At 46.0% G+C, this 14,353-nt stretch overlaps 1 pseudogene; it reads right to left on the bottom strand.

Annotated features, from left to right (window-relative positions):
• Window positions 1–8,943: 8,943 nt before the first annotated feature.
• LOC127542640 (actin, cytoplasmic 1-like) lies at window positions 8,944–10,123 on the bottom strand (annotated as a pseudogene).
• Window positions 10,124–14,353: the final 4,230 nt, after the last annotated feature.

The following is a 14,353-nucleotide window of genomic DNA, read 5'->3' as shown; positions in this document are numbered from 1 at the left end:
TCTTAAAGCCGGGGGTTGTGACCCCACGTGGAGTCGTGTGACTGAATGTGGGAGTTGCGCGATTCTGATTTATCATCGGCAAAGGTTTGCTTTGTCCACCTGTTTTACGTACCTACGTACCCAGAGTTGCATACGATTTCTCGGGTGAAAAGGGGGGAAAGTTTAAGAAGCCCTGGCCTAGAAGACCTCACACGGAGGGCCACCCTAGGGACCTGGGATTAGGGACCCGACCTAACCTGGAGGGTAGTCAGCTGTAGACGGGCCCCAGACAGGCCCCACCTCCGGAGGGATAGAGCAGAAACAGAGTGGGGGAAAGTGGCAAGCCAGCTCCCGCCTGCCCTGCAAGGACGATGACGGGGCCTCCTTCCCACAGGCCCTCGGGGGCCTGGTCTCTTGAAGGCCTTCATCAAAGACACCCCACACAGGGCCTCATTTCCCCAGAATGGCCTAGATCTGCAGTCTTGGCCCTGGACACAGGAGCATTCTCGAAAACAAAAGCTGTCCGGCTGGGGTTTTGCCTTTTCCTCCAGGAAAATTCCAGAGGAGATCAGAGTGTCCTGAACAAGCCGCTCCGAGGCTTCCCTGTTCGGTGCCCTCTGACCTTGGAGGCGGTGAGCCGCACAGCTGCAAACCAGCTGTTTAGAAGCCGGGGCTGAGACTGCAGGTGAGGACTGCTATTCCTCCGTGGAAGGCCCAAGGGAGGATTCGCATTCGTTCCCCTGCCCTCTCCGTGGACCCGTTTCGCTGGGTGAGCTCTCTCAGTCTCTCATTTGTCTTTATGTTTCCTTCTCCGCCTCCTTCCTCCCCTCTCCCCTCTCCTCCTGCTTTCTTCCCCCTCCCTCTTACTTCTCCTTCCTTCCCTTCCTCAAAGAATGGTAGAGTAGGAAGGGACATTTAGTCCAATCTTAAATCCAGTAAAGGAAACCACAGGAGAGCATCCTTAAGATGTAGTCGGTCCCCCAGTGTCTGCTAGAATACCTCTATTGATGTAGAACTCACTACCTCCAAAGGCAGCCGATTCCATGTTTGGAATACATTGAGGACAAGTACTCTGCCTTGGGTTTGGGCTTTCCTTTCTTGGAATTTCTGTTTGGGTTCTGGACACCAAAGCTTGGATGGGTTGGAAAGGCCTCCAGTCCGGGGGTGGCTAAGTGGTGCTGTAGTGAACAGATCAGTAGCCCTGGAGTCAGAAGGATCTGAGTTCAAATCCAGCCTCATACACTTAACACTAATTATATGACTCCGGACAAGTCACTTAACCACAATTGCCTTGAAAAAAAAAATCAGGGGACCAGGGCTCAGTATTCAAGCTGGGCCCTGAGACAATCAGGGCCTCGCTTTCTCCTTCCTCTAAAGTGCCCACAAACTCCAAGGGTCCGATTCCTTGGGTCCCCTCCGTTCCTGGCAGGTTCTGTGGAGGAGAGAGCAAAGTGGGGCACAAGCCAGTACAGGGTAAGGAGTCCCTCGTCTGGTCATCAGGAATCCTGGTTTCTGGCGCTTGCTCGGTTGGCCTCCTGGGAAATCCCGGGCATGACATCAAAATGGAGTCTGCAAAAAGATTCCTCTAAATGGTCTCACTGCAGCCTCACCGTGACCCTGTCCGGTAGTACTGTCCGGTCACTTCGCGGCCACGTCCAACTCTCTGTGACCCCATTTAGGGTTTTCTTGGCAAAGATACTAGAATGGTATGCCGTTTCCTTCTCCAGCTCATTTGACAGATGAGGAGACTGAGGCAAGCAAGGCTAAGTGACTCGCCCAAAGTCATCCAGCTAGTGAGTATCTGAGCGTGGATTTGATGGAACTCTGGAAGATGAAGTCGTGAAGCACCTGACCCCGGGCCCAGCACTTTACCCGCCGCAGTGCCCCGATAGGTATTCTTATCCCCATTTTGCTCAGGAAGAAGAAACTGAGTTTTGCCCACCATGAGATAGCTAAGACGTGCCAGAGGCATGATCAGAAATGATATTTTTCTGACTCATGGGATCCTAGTTCTAGAACTGGAGCCATTCAGAAGCCATCTAATTATTACAGAGGAGGGAAACTGAGGCCCAGAGGGGAAGTGGGAAGTGACAAATGCCCAGAATCACCAAGTAATAACTGGGATCCATTTTGAACCTACACCTTCCTGCTTCTAGTCATGTATCCTCCCAAATAATCCATAACCAGAATAATTAGCATTTGCACAGTACTTGAAGGTTGGAAAACCATTTTACAAAGAGGATCTCATCTGATCCTCACAACAATGCTGGGAGGTAGGTGCCACTATCATTCCCATTTTATAGGTGAGAAAACTGAGGCAGATAGTGGGCATTTATAAAACTCAGGGGAAAAGAGTCCTGGATTTGAGGGCAGAAGGCCTGGGTTCAGATCCCAGCTCTCCCACTACTTCCTACTGTGTGACTTTGGCAAGTTCCTTGCTCTCCCTGGGCCTCAGCTTCCTCCTGTGTACAATGAAGGAGTTGGACTGGCTATACTAGGAGCTTTTTTCCAGATCTAGATCTAGGGTCCCATGAGCCTCTGGGCTCCCCTTTCAGCCCCTTCTTTGTGAAAACCTGAGCCCCAGAAAAGATTAACACTCTCTGTTCCCATCATAAGAAAGGGAGGGCAGCTGCTTCTGCCCACTTTTAAAAGTTTGGGTAAAGCTCAGCAGCAGGTACAATTCCAGAGGAATGCGCACTCGAGCGGCTCTTCCGGGGCCTCCGAAGCAAGCCCTGCCCACCCGGCAAGTCAGCGATGCTCTCGAGACTAACCCGGCAGCGTCCCGTAGAACAGGAGAGGACCGCAGAGGTCACCTGGCACACATCCCTCGTATCACCTATGAGAAAAGTGAGAGCTGGGTGACGAGTCGCACAAAGCCTAAGGAGCAGCGTCCATTACTCCTCCCGCTGCTCCACATTGCATGGTTCTCCATTCAATGCCTGGTCCCGCGACTCCCCAGAAGGTCAATAATTCCCGGATGTTGCTGGAGTTGGAACTGCTCCAATTGGACTATTGCTCAGTTCCAGCTGCCCGTAGGGTTCTGCCCCTTCCCTCGTCTCCATCTACCTGGGCCCTATCCCACTGAAGTCCCAGTGCACTTCTCCCAGGCCTTTCCTTTGGGTCTTCCAGGGCCCTAGTCTGTGATTAGCAAACTTTACTCCATCTTAAATCTCTTTCTCTCTTGTCGTGTCCATCTTCAGGAGCCCACGGAGACCCGGTTCCCCGTCCTAGAAAGGCCAGCATTCCCCCATATGCTTACACTAGCTCTTATGCCCCTTTTCAGGAGGAAGAGTCAGCGTAGCCCTCCGTCACTCTCTCCAATCATCGCTCAGCTGACTCTCCCCACCCGAGGTTCACACTATCCAGATCTCTCATTCTGTCCAGATCCTGCCAGCCTCCGGGTCATTTCCCCTCCTGTCTCAGCTCAGTTCTTGGCTCACAGTCTTCCTCTTCCCTTATCCTTGGAGACTGGAACTGACAAATGGATCAAATACCCTGGCCTCCCAGGCTTTCAGGCTTCTCAGCTCCCATGATCCTCTATTCCACGTCAGACGTCCACAGGGACAGTCACACCCTTGAGCTCATCGTCGCCCACAAGTCTCATATTCCTCGTCACACCAGAATCTTCAAGCTCCATGCCGAGACGTAGGTGAAGTCAGCCAGAAGCGGGAAGGACACCTTTGCCCAGGTCCTGTTCACAACCTGATTACAGCCAGATCAATGTTACACCGTCTTCAGTCGGCAAACTCTTGGCTCCCCTGTCTAGAGGTGTGCTGATAAAGGTTTAACAACCGACTCTACAAAATATATATACATCTGACGCCCTTTTCAGTTGAATCTGCATTAATAACATTGTCACCGTCTTAAGTTTAATCTGATTTGGAGCCAATTTCTGTAGCCCTTCCCTCTTGACCTACACTCAGTGGTGTGTGTGCTCAGTTCTGGAAAAGCCTGGCCACTAAAGAAAAGGGTCAGACTCTTTTAGAATTCTCTGCCTTAATACACACTCATCCAGGAACCTTAGGAAAAAGAAGAAGAAGAGCTAACATTTAAATAACACTTACTATGTTCCAGGCACTGTGCCAAATGCTTTACAATTAATACCTCAAAGCAACACTGGGAGGTAGGTGCTGTGATTATACCCATTTTACAGATGGGGGAACTGAGGCAGGCAAAGATTACATGATTTGCCCACGATCACATAGTTAATAAGTGTCTGAATCACCAAAAGCTGAAGTTTGGCTCACGTCAAGGGTCTTCTCCAAGGGGACTCCACTTGGAGATATACAATATAGATCAGGTATAGGGCATCTGTTCATTTCCTCCACACACAGAAATAATGATGAAAATACAAAATCCTCACAACTGCACATTGACAATGACTTAAATATGAAGTAGTGACTTCTGACTCCTTTTATATTTTTTCCTGGGGTTGATACTTAAAACACTAAAACATGAAACACTTAGTGAGGTTAATTTATTGGATAGACTTTTTTATCTCCATCTCAGCTCGGGGGAGGAGGGAGGGAATAAGAATTTATTAAGTGCCTGATTTGCAAATATTTTCTCATTTGATTTTCAAAATAAGCCTAGGGAGTAAGTGTTGTTATTATCCCCATTTTACAGTTAAGGAAACTGAAGCAGAGATGTTGAGTGATTTGTCCAAGATCACCTGGCTATAAAGTGTTGAGGTTGGGTTTCAACCCAGCTTTTCCTGACTCCCTGTTTAGCATTCTAGCCACTGAGCCACCAATCTGCCTAAAAATTCAGTGAACATATAGTAAATCTCCTAATAATAGTAGCAGTGATGAAAATAGCAGTTGTAGTGGTAGTAGTAGTAGCAACAGCAGCAGCAGCAGTAGCAGCAGCAGCAGTAACAGTAGCAACGGTAACAATAGACGTCATAGCAATAGCAGTAGCACAAGTAATAGTAGTAGTAGCAGCAGCAGCAGCAGCAGCAATAACAGTAGCAGTGGCAGCAGTAGAAGTAATAGTAGAAGCAGTAGCACAATTGGTAGCAGCAGTAGTATTAGCAGCAGCAGCAGCAGCAACAACAGTAGTAATAGTAGTAACAGTAGCAGCAGCAGCAACAGCAGTAGTAATAGTAGTAGTAGTAGCAGTAGCAGCAGCAGCAGTAGTAGTAGCAGCAGTAACAGTAGCAACAGTAACAATAGAAGTAATAGTAGTAGTAGTAGTAGCACAAGTAATAGTAGTAGTAATAACAGCAGCAATAACAGTAGCAGTGGCAGCAGTAGAAGTAAGAGTAGAAGCAGTAGCACAATTGGTAACAGTAGAAGTAGTAATAGCAGCAGCAGCAGTAGTAATAGTAGTAGTAGTAGCAGCAGTAGCAGCAGCAGTAATAGTAGTAGCAGCAGTAACAGTAGCAACAGTAACAATAGAAGTAATAGTAGTAGTAGTAGCACAAGTAATAGTAGTAGTAATAGCAGCAGCAATAACAGTAGCAGTGGCAGCAGTAGAAGTAAGAGTAGAAGCAGTAGCACAATTGGTAACAGTAGAAGTAGTAATAGCAGCAGCAGCAGTAGTAATAGTAGTAGTAGTAGCAGCAGTAGCAGCAGCAGTAATAGTAGTAGCAGCAGTAACAGTAGCAACAGTAACAATAGAAGTAATAGTAGTAGTAGTAGCACAAGTAATAGTAGTAGTAATAGCAGCAGCAATAACAGTAGCAGTGGCAGCAGTAGAAGTAAGAGTAGAAGCAGTAGCACAATTGGTAACAGTGGTAGTAGTAATAGCAGCAGCAGCAACAGCAGCAGTAGTAATAGTAGCAGTAGTAGCAGCAGCAGCAGTAGTAGCAGCAGTAACAGTAGCAACAGTAACAATAGAAGTAATAGTAGTAGTAGTAGCACAAGTAATAGTAGTAGTAATAGCAGCAGCAATAACAGTAGCAGTGGCAGCAGTAGAAGTAAGAGTAGAAGCAGTACCACAATTGGTAACAGTAGTAGTAGTAATAGCAGCAGCAGCAACAGCAGCAGTAGTAATAGTAGCAGTAGTAGCAGCAGCAGCAGTAGTAGTAGCAGTAGTAACAGTAGCAACAGTAACAATAGAAGTAACAGTAGTAGTAGTAGCACAAGTAATAGTAGTAGTAGCAGCAACAGCAGTAGTAATAGGAGTAGTAGTAGTAATAGCAGCAGCAGGAGTAACAGTAGCAATGGTAGCAATCGAAGTAATAGTAAAAGCAGTAACACAAGTAGTAATGAGGCTGTTTGAGTGGTCTGGATTCCTAGTGCTCTAGATTAGTGGCTATAAGAGAATTGTCAAGAATCCCCTTTAAATCTGCCGCAGGTTTGGGGAGTGAAAGAATTCCCTCATTCCCGAATATTAGTTGTAGAATGAAAGTTTCTTGTTGGATAGAAATCGGTTTACCCAGAGACTGACTTCTAGAGTGGCAGATCTATGGGAAATGGAGTTTTGCCCTGACAATGCAGTTCTCAGGGGCAGAAGGTCCTGGCAGCTGAGTGAGCTACCGAGGGCCATCTGCAAAGACTTTAGTTGATGGAAGCTATTATATTGAGTGTCTTGGTGGGGGTTGGGACAACCCCGAGCAGGTCAGACCCAGTGGGGGTTGGGGCAGCCCAAGCAAGTCAGACCTAGTGGGGGCTGAGACAGCCCAAGTTGGCTCAGCCCCAATGGGGGCTGGGACAGCCCGGATCTCCTATTGGAATTCAAAGGGATGATTTTTGACCAGGATTTATAATTGAATCAAAGGCCCTGGCATCCTAGACTGGGGAGGATATGCCTCAGCCAGGAGGGGCTGGGAATCTGAAAGGGATTACAGAGCAATAGGAAGTACAGTTTCTTAAAGGGACCATAACCCGCTTCAGTAATAGTAGTAGTAGTAGTAGTAGGCAGCAGTAACAGTAGCAACAGAAACAATAGAAGTAATAGTAGTAGCAGTAGCACAAGTTGTAGTAGTAGTAGTAGTAGCAACAGAAGTAACAGTAATAGTAGCAGCAGCAGTAGGAGTATGGTAGTAGTAGTAGTAATAACAGCAGCAGCAATAACAGTAGCAACAGTAACAATAGAGGTAATAGTAGTAGCAGTAGCATAAGTAGTAGTAGTAGTAGCAACAATAGCAGCCGCAGCAGCAGGAGTAGTAGCTGAAAAAACGGCAGCAAATGGAGATTAAGCGACTCGCCCAGGGTCATACAGATAGCGTTTGTCTGAGGCTGGTTTTAAACTTAAGCCTTCCTGAGATTAGAACTCTTACACTCTCAAGGAAGCTATTTCCCCAGTCCATCTCTTGGGATCGCTTTTCAGTCACCTATCATCAAGGGGAAAAAATGCAAAGCCTCCTGGGTAGTCAGGTGCACGAGGTGGTCTGTTGTCCTGTGTTCTCAAAGAGGATCAAAATGATAGCACTATATCTGGGTCAAGGTGGGGGGGGAGGGGGACGGGGAGGGTGGTGTGTGTGACTATAGCTGATTAGACCAATATGAGCTCAGAAGGTTCTACTACAGGATGGACACAGATAGTCCCCATGAACATTGGGAGTGGCGATGCCTCTAAACTTGAACATCATTTCTTTTGGATTTCTTTTGATCTACTGCGATTCTGCCTTGTTCATAAAGCACAGCGCCTTCTTTCATGTGGGCACCCCACGCTGGGCAGTCCTGTCCCGGCATCTCCCATGAATCACAATGGATCCCAAAGTTCTTTAGAGAGACCTTGAGAGTATCCTCGTATCTCTTCCTCTGACCTCTGCGTGAGGGCTTGCTTTGTGTAAGTTCTCCGTAAAATAGCCTTGTAAGCAAATGTACTTTTGACATTAGAACAAGGCCATCCTATGGGAGTTGTGCTCTTTGAAACAGAGTTTGAATGCTGGCGATCCAGCTCGAGAAAAGACCCCTTTCCCATGACTTCCTTTGGTCGGGTCATTTTGGGAATCTTCCTAAAACAATTGAAATGGAAGTGATTTCCTTTGCTCCGAAAGCCACGTGCAAGCACTCATCATTTCTTTCAGGGCGCGGTACGTCCAGACGGGATTACAGGCCGCTTCTTTTGGACGAGGGAAGCAAAGAAAGAGAGTAGAAAGCAGAGAAGCCTAGTGGGTACATTACTGGAAGGCACCAGCATCTCTGAAGCATGAGTTGCTGCTGTTTGTACTCTAGCCACAGATATTCCCTTTGTGTGAGCACGTGGCATTCCCTATACCTGGTGCAGAGTGCCGGGCTGATCTATCCTGTCCAAGTTAAATATTTGCATTTGACGAAAGCGGTGTCCCCAAGATAAAATGACTAGCAGAAGACTTAATGTCGGCAGATTAGAGCATTTCCACAAAGGGGAACAATTCCTTTTTTTTTTCTTTAACATGTGCCCTTTTATTTGAACCGGTCAGTATACGGGTAGAGCTATAGTATACAGGTAAAGCTACTCTCCCCCCGCAAGTACTGGCACCGATGGCAAACTGTAAAGTCTGTAAAAATTGTAAAGTCTTCGTTCACATCTATGTCGGGGGCAGGGAGGGAATTCAGGGGCCATTCTTTATGGCTCTGACAATTAAAAATCAGAACAAGGATTAAGGCGAAAGATACAAAAAAAAGATTATTTTTGTTTGAAAGGATTACATAATTTACATGTAAAACAATACCGATGCCTTCCCTCGTCCCCGATGGGCCATCTGGATCTTTGTTAGGTAGCTCCTTTTGCTCTCTCTCTAGAGCAGTTCGGCCTTCGTAGAGGCCTCTAACACTGCATTATACAATTTTTGGAACGACTTACTTAAAAACCAAATGTACAATCAGAGTCCTGTAGAACTCTGGGGATGTTTGCCTCCAACATACTTAGACTACTGATCACCTTCACCATTCCAGTTTTTAACTCCCGAGTCAAGTGCCAAAAAAAACCCAAACAACAACAAATAAAGCCCTGCCGATCTCTTCTCTTTGGGGCAATTATCATGTCGCACCCTTTGGAGAAAAAACAACCCCCAAACCACAAACAGTCTGTTTAGAAGCATTTGTGGTGGGTCCAGATTCATCACACTCCTGCTTGCTGATCTATATCTGCTGGAAGGTCCAAAGACATGCCAGGAGGGAGCCTCCAATCCATATGGAGTATTTGCTCTCAGGTGGGCAGTGGATCTTGATTTTCATTGTGCCGGAGGCCGGGGCTGTAATCTCTTCTGCATCCTGGCAGCAGCGCCCGAGCACGTGGTGTGGTATCGGCGTACAGATCCTTACGAACATCAGTAGCACACTTCATGATTGAGCTGAAATTAGTTTCATGAATGCCACAGGAATTTCTAAGGAAGGCAGAAGAGAGCTTCTGGGCATAGGAGCCTCTCGTTGCCAATAGTGATAACCTGGCCATCAGGGAGCTTGTGGTTTGGTTTGGTTTTTCAGAGAAGAGTTCCATGCGGCAGTGGTCGACTCCTGTTCAGAGATTAGGGTTATGTAGCACAGCTTCTTCTTGGTTTCCCTCTCAGCTGTGGGAGTGAAACTGTACCCTCTGTTGATCAGGAGCTTCATGAGATCATCCATGAGATCCAGCTGGAGGATGGCATAGAGAAAGGCATAACCTTCAGAGATGGGCACAGTGTGGGTCACACCATCAGAAGAGTCCATCGCAATACCAGTGGGTATGACCAGAGACTTTAGCACAGCCTGAATAGCAATGTATATGGTCGGATCGTTGAAGGTTTCAAATATAATCTAAGCCATCTTTTTCTGTTGGCTTTGGAGTTCAGGGGAGCTTCTGTGAGCAGCGGGGCAGCTAGATGGCACAGTGGATAGAACAGCGGCCCTGAAGTCAGGAGGACGTGAGTTCAAATCCAGCCTCAGACACTTAATACTTCCTAGCTGTGTGACCCTAGCTGTGTGGGTGCTCTCCAGGGGCCACATAGAACTCAGTGTAGAAAGTATGATGGCAGATCATCTCCATGTCATCCCAGTTGGTGACAATACCATGTTCAATGGGATACTTCAGGGTCAGGATACCTCTTACTCTTGGCCTAATTCTCCACATAGCTGTTTTTCCAGCCCATGCCCACCATCACACTCTGCTATCTGGGGCACCCAACAATAGAAGGGAAGACAGCCTGAGGGGCGGCGGCATCATCTCCTGCAAAGCCAGCTCTGCACTTTCCTGAGCCATTATTAGCAGCAAGAAAAGTAATATCATAATCCATGGCAAACTTTGAAGCGGCAAGTTTAAACTCTTGAGAGAGAAGAGGTAGTACCACATCTGGAGGCAGGGGGGAGGTAAGTGCATGCTGGGTAGAAGAACTCACAGCTCAGGGGAATAATTCCTTGCTAACCAAGAGGGAAAACTGAGCCAACACATGGTTGGCAACAGTGGAGCAGAAAAGGAATGCACAACTTTCAGAAATTTGACGTGCCACCCTGCATTTACTCTTCGGGGCCAGAACAATGGCAAACATCAAGATCGGTTTGACAAAAATAATAGAGAAATCCAGAAGCTGCCACATAAAAACCAAAAACTCCGCAGAGTTTACCAGGAAGATCAGCTGTATCTAAGAAGTCAGAGTTCAATTCCATCAAAAGTAAATTCGAGCAAAGCTTAAAGAGATGCAGGACTCTGGGCTCATAAGAACGCAGATAAAATTCAGTTTTATGCTGATAGTAACGATCTGAAACATGTTTATGATGCCCTATGGGCTATCTATGGGCAAAGACTTACGGTGCATCTCAACTACTCAGTGCTGATAGAACCACACTGATTAATGATGATGACACGTACCTGAAGAGATGAACAAAACACTTCCAGAGCATTCACAACACACGGTCCCCAATCAATGCTGAAGTCACTGTTTACCTTAGGATGAAGTCAACCCTTCTCTAGCCAATTTCCAACTGAAGAAGAGGTTTTTAATGCCATTATCTATGGCAAAACACCTGATGCTGACTCTATTCCAGCTGAGATTTACAAGGTCTACTGCTCACACGAACACTGACTGAAACTTTCCAGGTTATGCGGCAACTGGAAGTTATCCCCAGTAACTCAAGAACATTGTCCATCTCTATAACGGCAATGGAAACAAATTGTCTGGCGACAATCACAAGGGTGTCTTTTAGTCATTGCTGTAAAGAGTCTTGCTAGGCTCCTCCCTAATAGGCTGATCCTTCACTTCAAAGATACTCATCAACCTAAGAGCCAATGTGGCTTTAGAAAGGGCTGAGGAATAGTCAATATGGTATTTGCTGCCCAACAACTCCAGGAGAAACTCTAGGAGCAGAACAGAGACCTGGATATGATCTGACAAAAGCCTTTGATACTATCAGTCACAAGGACTTGTGGGAAATTATGTTAACATTTGGTTGCCTGGAGAAGTTCATCAATGTTGTACGCCAGTTTCACGACCGCATGCTTGCCCAGATTCTAGATAATGGACAATGCTCTTGCACTTTCCCGGTCACCAATGGAGTGAAGTAAGACTGTGTTTTGCTCCCATGCCTTTTAGCATGATGCTTTTAGCAGTGTCGTCGGACACCTTCAACAAGGACAAAAACAGCATCGAGGTAAATAAATAATTTTCTTGACAGTATGTGATTTAACTTGAAAAGGCTACAGGCCTAGACTAAAGTGGAAGTAAGAGCTGATGCGTGACTTTTTGTTCTCAGATGACTGTGCACTCAATGCAGGCCCTAAAACTGAAATGCAATAAAGTCTGGATTGATTCTCTGCTGCTTGCGCTAATTTTGGCCTAACAATACCAAGAAAACAGATTCTCCACTAGCAAGCACCACACCATCCATTTGTGGAACTGCGGGTCAACAGCAAATTGAAAAGTTTTGAATGCAGTGGATAAGTTCACTTTCCTTGGCAGTGATGAGGTGTATGAAGGAACGAATGAACTAGATCCCTTCTGCTCCGAGACGCAGGTTTGGAAGCGAAAAAATTTGCTACGCCCAAAGACTGGGACAATAATAGGTTTTATTTTACACTAGGGGGCTTTAGCGGGTCTATTCTGTCAATGGAGAAAATCTGCAAAGAATGCTTGAGAAAAGACTTATTTATGGATAAGTCTAGGGGAAGTTTGATCATCAGACCAGGATTTCTCAATTGAAGGTGAAGTCTTTCCTGAGACTATGACTTCCCGCAGGATCAATAGGAGTTTGATTTGCCCTTGAATGGTACTGCTTATCTCACTGTGAGAGGATGTGAGACCACTTGGAGTCTGGGTTTTTGCAGATCAAAGGGGACATGGTTTTTGTGATTTCAGTTCCCTCGGGTCATTTTCAGTGATATTTTACACAAATGTTACAGAGTTCACTCACATCAGCAGTATTCTTTCCAGAGATGTACACACTGCCAATGAGATCAATGCACACATTGCCAGTGTCTGGCACAGAGCTCTGTGAAGACCGCATTGGCACCCTGGATACCTTAGAATCAGCCCGAGTCAGGATAAGCAAAAGTCCTTGGTCTTTATTCTTTGTCCAAGTGAGAGGAATGGACACAGCAATCTCCTCTTCCTCACTCCCCAGGAGTCACACGCGCTTGTCTTACTCCACCCTCTAATCCCTCCTACCATTTTCTATATATACCAACAGATCGAGCCAGCACAGGATAGTGGGGCGGGCCATTTTCCAAGCATATGCTAATAGAGTATTGTCCAAGAGTAATTAGCCTTAAGTGCTTGGCTGTCCAAGTGTATCTGCTCAGTTTCAGCCCATTACAGAGCTCAGTGTTTGGGAGGCTCCAGAGGAAACCGTGAGAGAGAAGAGGTAGGAGGCTGCCTACCAAACTGAAGGTCTCCAGAGCCGTTGTGCTGACTTCATTGTGGTATGGCTGTGCAACCTGGTCAGTCTGCCAGCCAGGAAACTGAGTCCTCCCATTTGAATTGTCTCAGGAAGATCCTGAAGATCACCTGGCAGGATAGGATACCAGACATTGGGCCCTTTTCTAGAGCTAAACTGCCAAGCGTTCAAACTCTACTGCAGAGAGTACAACTTCAATGGGCTGATCACAGGGTTTGAATGCCAATTGGATGTTTGCCAGAAAGACAGTTTTATGTAGGACTCACACCAGGCAAATCCCCCACACTTTCAAGGTCTCTCTGAAGAACTTCAGAAAGAAGACACCATGCTTTACAAATGAAGCAGAATTATGGTAGCTCAAAAGAAATGTGAAATGTGCAAATTTGGAGACATCTCCACTGCAAATGTCCATATGGACTATCTGTGCCCACCTGGATAGAGCCTTCTGAGCTCACATTGGTCTCAGTGAACACACTATACTTTGCCTCCACATAGTGATGTCATTTTGATCCACTTCGAAAACCAACCAAGACTTCTGCAAGTGGCCCCCATTAACTCATTCTTCCGATACATGCTATACGGATTTACGCTTCCCTGGGGTTCAGTTCTGCCCCCACCTTCTATAAGAGGCCTTTCGCAGGGAAGTGCATCCCCCACACTTAGAATGGTTCCAGGCACATAGTAAATGCTGAATAAATGTTTATTGACTGATCCCAGATTTATAGGGGGAAATATTTTATTGATACTTTTCTTACTCTGCCAGTTCATTAATGCCTTTACTTTGAACTAATTATGTTTTCTGGGTAACCATTAAAGAAAACATATCAGTGTGTTCATCAGTGGGGGCTCATGAGCTATAATTAGGGATGTCGCACTACAGAATACCTTAATCCTGGATAGTCATTGAAGGACCCACCCTGACACTTGGGGAGTGCCCGGACACAATCCTTTTTTTTTTTTTTTATTTACAAGTTGTATGCATGGGTAATTTTACAGCATTGACAATTGCCAACCTTTTGTTCCAATTTTTCCCCTCCTTCCCCTCACCCCCTCCCCTAGATGGCAGGATGACCAGTAGATGTTAAATATATTAAAGCATAAATTAGATACACAATAAGTATACATGACCAAACCGTTATGTTGCTGTACAAAAAGAATCAGACTCTGAAATAGTGTACAATTAGCCTGAGAAGGAAATCCAAAATGCAGGCGGGCAAAAATAGAGGGATTGGGAATTCGATGTAATGGTTCTTAGTCATCTCCCAGAGTTCTTTCGCTGGGCGTGGCTGGTTCAGTTCATTACTGCTCTATTGGAACTGATTTGGTTCATCTCATTGCTGAAGAGGGCCAGGCCCATCAGAACTGATCATCATATAGTATTGTTGTTGATGTATATAATAATCTCCTGGCCCTGCTCATTTCACTCAGCATCAGTTCGGGACACCATGCTTTCTAATCACACTTGGTCCTTCACACTTCCCTGACTGCTTCTCTCTCAAACTTGTCCCAGCTCTTCCAAACCTTCTCTTCTCTCTTTTTTCATCCCTTTCACATCACCCTTCCTCCTACCCTCACAGAAGAAGGCCTTACTTAAGAAAATAGAAGACATTTTCTAGGAATTATTTCTCTTTTTTCTC

The sequence above is a fragment of the Antechinus flavipes genome, chromosome X (genome assembly GCF_016432865.1).
Source record: "Antechinus flavipes isolate AdamAnt ecotype Samford, QLD, Australia chromosome X, AdamAnt_v2, whole genome shotgun sequence".
In the NCBI taxonomy this organism is placed as follows: domain Eukaryota; kingdom Metazoa; phylum Chordata; class Mammalia; order Dasyuromorphia; family Dasyuridae; genus Antechinus; species Antechinus flavipes.
Note: the sequence above shows the minus strand (reverse complement) of the source record. Positions and strands in the feature narration are given on the sequence as shown.